The sequence below is a fragment of the Chrysochloris asiatica genome, unplaced genomic scaffold (genome assembly GCF_000296735.1).
Source record: "Chrysochloris asiatica unplaced genomic scaffold, ChrAsi1.0 scaffold00684, whole genome shotgun sequence".
NCBI classification, from domain to species: domain Eukaryota; kingdom Metazoa; phylum Chordata; class Mammalia; order Afrosoricida; family Chrysochloridae; genus Chrysochloris; species Chrysochloris asiatica.
Window position 1 is genome coordinate 166143 of NW_006409202.1, and position 5270 is coordinate 171412.

The following is a 5270-nucleotide window of genomic DNA, read 5'->3' on the forward strand; positions in this document are numbered from 1 at the left end:
TTCCCTCTGGGCAAGAGGGCACTTGATGGGTATGCTGTTGACAAGGACACACTGGGATTTACTTAGTGGTTTCAGTGTGAATCAGCTCAGACATATTAAGAGTGAGTGGTTGAATGTATTTGGTGGACTAGTTCATGGCCCAGGGTAGGAGGCAGGCCTGTTATGAGGGCGAGTCTTTTGGTAGGTGTATGGTCTGTAGTAGATATAGTGTTTCTTTTTTGTTTTTAATTTCTTTCCCAGCTGAGGTTAGCAGGCCTCTTTCTTGACAGATTTGTTTATGAATGTGTGCAGTAGCACATGAATGAATAATTGCTGTCATTATATATGTTAACAGTCTTCTTTTCTGACAGTTCTAAGGCTCAGATGAGAGCTATTAATTCAGCTTTTTGAGCTGAACATCCTTTTCTCAAGGCAGCTTCTCAGAATGTTGTGAGCTCTTGGTTCACTACTGCGGCCCTCACATGCCTGACACTCTTTTTGACAAAGCTGCTGCTATCTGTGAAGAGACCTATTTCTGGATTTTTAAAAGGAATAGCAGTCATTTCCATGCTCGGTGAATTGAGGAGCTGAGTACAGGTATGCACAAGTGGGAGGTCATTGTCCGACAGCAATGTGGCAGGATTTAATGCAGCCATTTGTTTGAAAGTGAGGCAGAGGTTGTCTAGCAACAGTGCCTGGTACTGGGTAAGCTGAGAATGTGTCAGCCAGTGACTCACGTCTCCTTTTAGCAGGGTTTCTACTTCATGCGGTGCAACTACTTTTAGGTTTTGCTCAAAAGTCAGTTTGTCTGCTTCTTTCATGAGCAGTGCAATGGCTGCAACAGCGCGTAAGCAGGTAGGCCACTCAGAGGCTACTGAGTCAAGGTGTTTAGATAAGTAAGCTGTGGGTGGGTTCCAGGGTCCCAGCTGTTGGGTCAACATTTTTTTTGCTATGCCTGTTCTTTCGGCAACAAACAAGGTGAATGGCTTATTCCGGTCTGTCAGGAGCAGTTTTTAGTGCCTCAAATGCAGTCTGCTCTTTTTCAGTCCATATTAAGGGAATGTCATCCTCCTGCTCCCTTTCCCCCCTCCCCCGTGGTGGCAGTATACAGAGGTTTGGCAATTTCTGCAAAATTGGGGATCCATAAAAGACAATATCCCAGAGTCCCAAGAAACTCACATTTCTTCGTCTCCGGAGCAGGCAGAGTTAAAATTGTGGAGATGCGTTGGTGCAAAAGGGCTATCTGCCCCTCTTTAAGAACAAATCCGGAGGCAGCAAGATGAACGTGGGATTCTTCCATGGAAAAAGTGTGGAACAGGATAATAGGTTCAGCAACAAACAGAAGAAGCTACTGAAACAGCTGAAATTTGCAGAATGCCTAGAAACAAAGGTGGACATGAGCAAAGTAAATTTGGAGGTTATAAAGCTGTGGATAACAAAACGAGTAACAGAAATCCTTGGGTTTGAAGATGATGTTGTGATTGAGTTTATATTTAACCAGCTGGAAGTAGAGAATCCAGATTCCAATATGATGCAAATCAACCTGACTGGTTTTTTGAATGGAAAAAATGCTAGAGAATTTATGGGAGAACTATGGCCCCTACTATTAAGTGCACAAGAAAACATCGCTGGAATCCCTTCGGCATTCCTAGAACTGAAGAAAGAAGAAATAAAACAGACAAATTGAACAAGAAAAATTGGCATCTATGAAAAAGCAAGATGAAGACAAAGATAAGAGGGATTAGGAGGAAAAAGAAAGCAGCAGAGAAAAAAGGGAGCGGTCTCAAGGCCCAAGAAGACGCAAATCCAGATCTCCTTCTCCTAGAAGATGATCTTCTCCCGTCAGGAGAGAGAGAAAGTGCAGTCATTCTCGATCTCCCCGTCACAGAACCAAGAGCCGGAGTCCTTCGCCTGCTCCAGAAAAGAAGGAGAAAACTCCAGAGCTTCCAGAACCTTCCGTGAAAGTAAAAGAACCTTCAGTACAAGAGGCCACTTCTACTAGTGACATCCTAAAAGTTCCCAAACCTGAGCCTGTACTAGAGCCTAAAGAACCTTCTCCAGAAAAAAATTCTAAAAAAGAAAAGGAAAAGGAGAAGACTAGACCAAGATCTCGATCTCATTCTAAATCAAGGTCCCGGACACGTTCTCGCTCTCCTTCTCATACTCGACCTGGAAGGCGTCATAGATCCCGATCCCGATCATACTCACCTAGAAGGCGCCCCAGCCCAAGAAGGCGGCCATCTCCTCAAAGAAGGACTCCACCAGGACGGATGCCTCCTCCACCAAGGCATAGAAGGAGTAGATCTCCAGTGAGACTAAGAAGGCGCTCATCAGCATCTTTGTCTGGGAGTAGCTCATCATCCTCTTCGTCTCATTCCCGGTCTCCGCCAAAGAAACCACCCAAGAGGACATCCAGCCCCCCTCGGAAGACTCGTAGGTTATCTCCTTCAGCAAGTTCTTCTCGGCGACAACACCGACCATCACCTCCAGCAACTCCACTGCCCAAAACTCATCATTCTCCAACACCCCAGCAGTCAAACCATACATGAAAAACTCGTGTTTCTGTCTCTCTGGGAAGAAATTCAGTGACAAAACATAAGGCTGTAGAGAAAAGAGAGTCCCCTTCACCAGCACCCAAGCCTAGAAAAATAGAGTTATCTGAATCGGAAGAAGATAAATGTGGCAAAACGGCAGCAGCAGATTCTGTGCAGCAGAGACGCCAATACCGGCGACAAAACCAGCAGTCTTCATCTGACTCTGGATCTTCGTCTTCTTCAGAAGATGAGCGACCCAAGAGGTCCCATGTGAAAAACGGTGAGGTAGGCAGGCGGCGGAGACATTCTCTTTCCCGGAGTGCCTCTCCATCACCATGAAAACGTCAAAAAGACACTTCCCCTCGTGGTAGGCGGAGGAGAAGTCCTTCCCCACCTCCTACCAGAAGGCTATGTTCTCCCTCCTCCTCCCGGCTCCTACTCCTTCTCCTCCTCCTCCTCCTCCTCTTCCTCCTCCTCCTCTTCCTCCTCCTCCTACTCGGCGATGCAGGTCTCCCACACCACCCACACCACCACCACTGCGAAGGACTCCTTCTCCTCCCCCACGTCGGCGCTCACCTTCCCCAAGAAGATACTCTCCTCCAATACAGAGGAGATATTCTCCCTCTCCCGCTCCAAAGAGAAGAACAGCCTCTCCTCCTCCTCCTCCAAGACGAAGGGCATCCCCCTCTCCACCACCAAAGCGTAGGGTTTCTCATTCTCCACCTCCCAAACAAAAGAGCTCCCCAGTTACCACAAAGAGACGCTCACCTTCACTGTCATCAAAGCATAGGAAATGGACTTCCCCAAGCCGATCAACCCGGGAGACCCGGTCACCACAACCAAACAAACGGCATTCACCCTCACCACAGCCTCGAATTCCTCAGACCACCTCAAGTCCTCCCCCTATTCGAAGAGGAGCTTCGTCATCACCCCAAAGAAGGCAGTCCCCTTCTCCAAGTATTAGACCCATTAGGAGAGTCTCCAGGACTCCAGAACCTAAAAAGACAAAAAAGGCTGCCTCACCAAGCCCACAGTCTGTAAGGAGGGTCTCATCCTCTCAATCTGTCTCAGGATCTCCTGAGCCAGCTGCTAAAAAACCCCAAGCACCCCCATCTCCTATCCAGGCTCAGTCACCCTCTACAAACTGGTCACCAGCGGTACCAGTCAAAAAGGCTAAAAGTCCAACACCAAATCTATCACCGGCAAGGAACTCGGACCAAGAAGGAGGTGGAAAGAAAAAAAAGAAAAGGGATAAGAAACACAAAAAGGATAAGAAGCACAAGAAGCACAAAATAACATGAGAAGGAGAAGGCTGCGGCAGCTGCTGTTCCTGCCATTCCTGCAGCCATTGCTGCTCCCACAACCACATCAGCACAGGAAGAGCCGGAGGCAGAGCCAGAACCTAAGAAGGAGATTGAAAGTGAAGCTGAAGACAACCTGATGACTTAGAAAAGCACCTGCATGAAAAGGCCCTGAGATCAATGAGGAAGGCTCAAGTGTCCCCACAGTCTTAGATGGAAATGTTTGTTAGGATGTAAATTTTATTTGGTTTGTACACAATTCAATTTAAAATTGCTGGTAAAAAATGTTGTTGTAATAATTGCTAGGTTGAAGTTCACCACGTAAAAAAAAGGGGCATGGATTTATATTGCAAAAGGTATCCACGGTGTATTAGTGACATTTTTTTTTTTCATTGACAGCTGACATAAATTCATTTAGAGTGAAAATTTTAAGCCAAAAAAAAAAAAATCTCTTTATTAAAAAAGGGGATTTAAATATGGTTGGCATTCACATCATTTATATGGTTTCTTTAATAAATGCCTCTGGCTAGTCCCAGCGGCTCTTTTTTTTTTGAACTTTCTCATATGAGTCTTCAGTAGTACCCATTTAAGTTATGCTTCCAACCTTATATTGATAAATTTGCCCAAAAATAGACCACTGTTAAATTACCACAAAAGTATAAGTGAACATTTTCATGCCACCATCTTTCCTGTTGCCTGCGGAGTCTCTGCTGAAGTGAATCAGGATTGGAGTTCTCAGATGGGACTGAGGATGAGAGCATGCTGTTTTCCAGGACGCTGGGCCTAATGTTGATGTCCAACAAATGGATTTGGAACACTGGAATTCAATTCTACTCTACTTGGTTGGGGTTTGTTTTTGTTTTTGTTTTCCTCTCTTTTTTAAAAGCAATTAACTAGTCCCAAGAAGGATCCTTCAAGTTATAGAAAATTTTGTTTTCTGAAATGTCACGGCTCATTCATAATTTTGTTTTGTTCTTCCAATTGGCATACAGTTTTCAGAGCTCTTGTGTTTGAAAGGCTGGAAGGGCCCAGACTTTGAAATAGTGTCTTGTTTTCACTGTTTCTGTTTTTCTGTTTTGTTTTGTTTCTCGTTTTTCAGAATTTTTGTTTTTTAAACTAAAGCTACATAAAGCTTGTGGATTAAACAATAAATTTCTAAATAATAATTTAAAAAAAAAGAACAAATCCAAGGTATATAGCTTCCGAGGTGCACAACTGGGCCTTCCTTGGAGATACTCGGTAGCTTCTGTCTTGGAGTGTTTGCAGAAGACGCTCCGTAGTGGTTTTGCACTCTGAGATATCTGCGGCTGCAATGAGTAAATTATTAACATTTTGCAAGAGAAACACTGACCTGTTTTCTTGCCAGAATTCTTGCAGGTCCTGGCTTAAAGCTTTGTCAAAGTGAGTTGGTGAATTTTTGAAACTCTGGACTAGTTGAGTCCAAGTCCACTGACTG

General features: G+C 44.8%; 1 pseudogene; it reads left to right on the top strand.

The window, feature by feature from the left end:
• Window positions 1-1258: 1258 nt before the first annotated feature.
• Window positions 1259-4027, top strand: LOC102829573 (annotated as a pseudogene).
• The last annotated feature ends 1243 nt before the right edge of the window (window positions 4028-5270 follow it).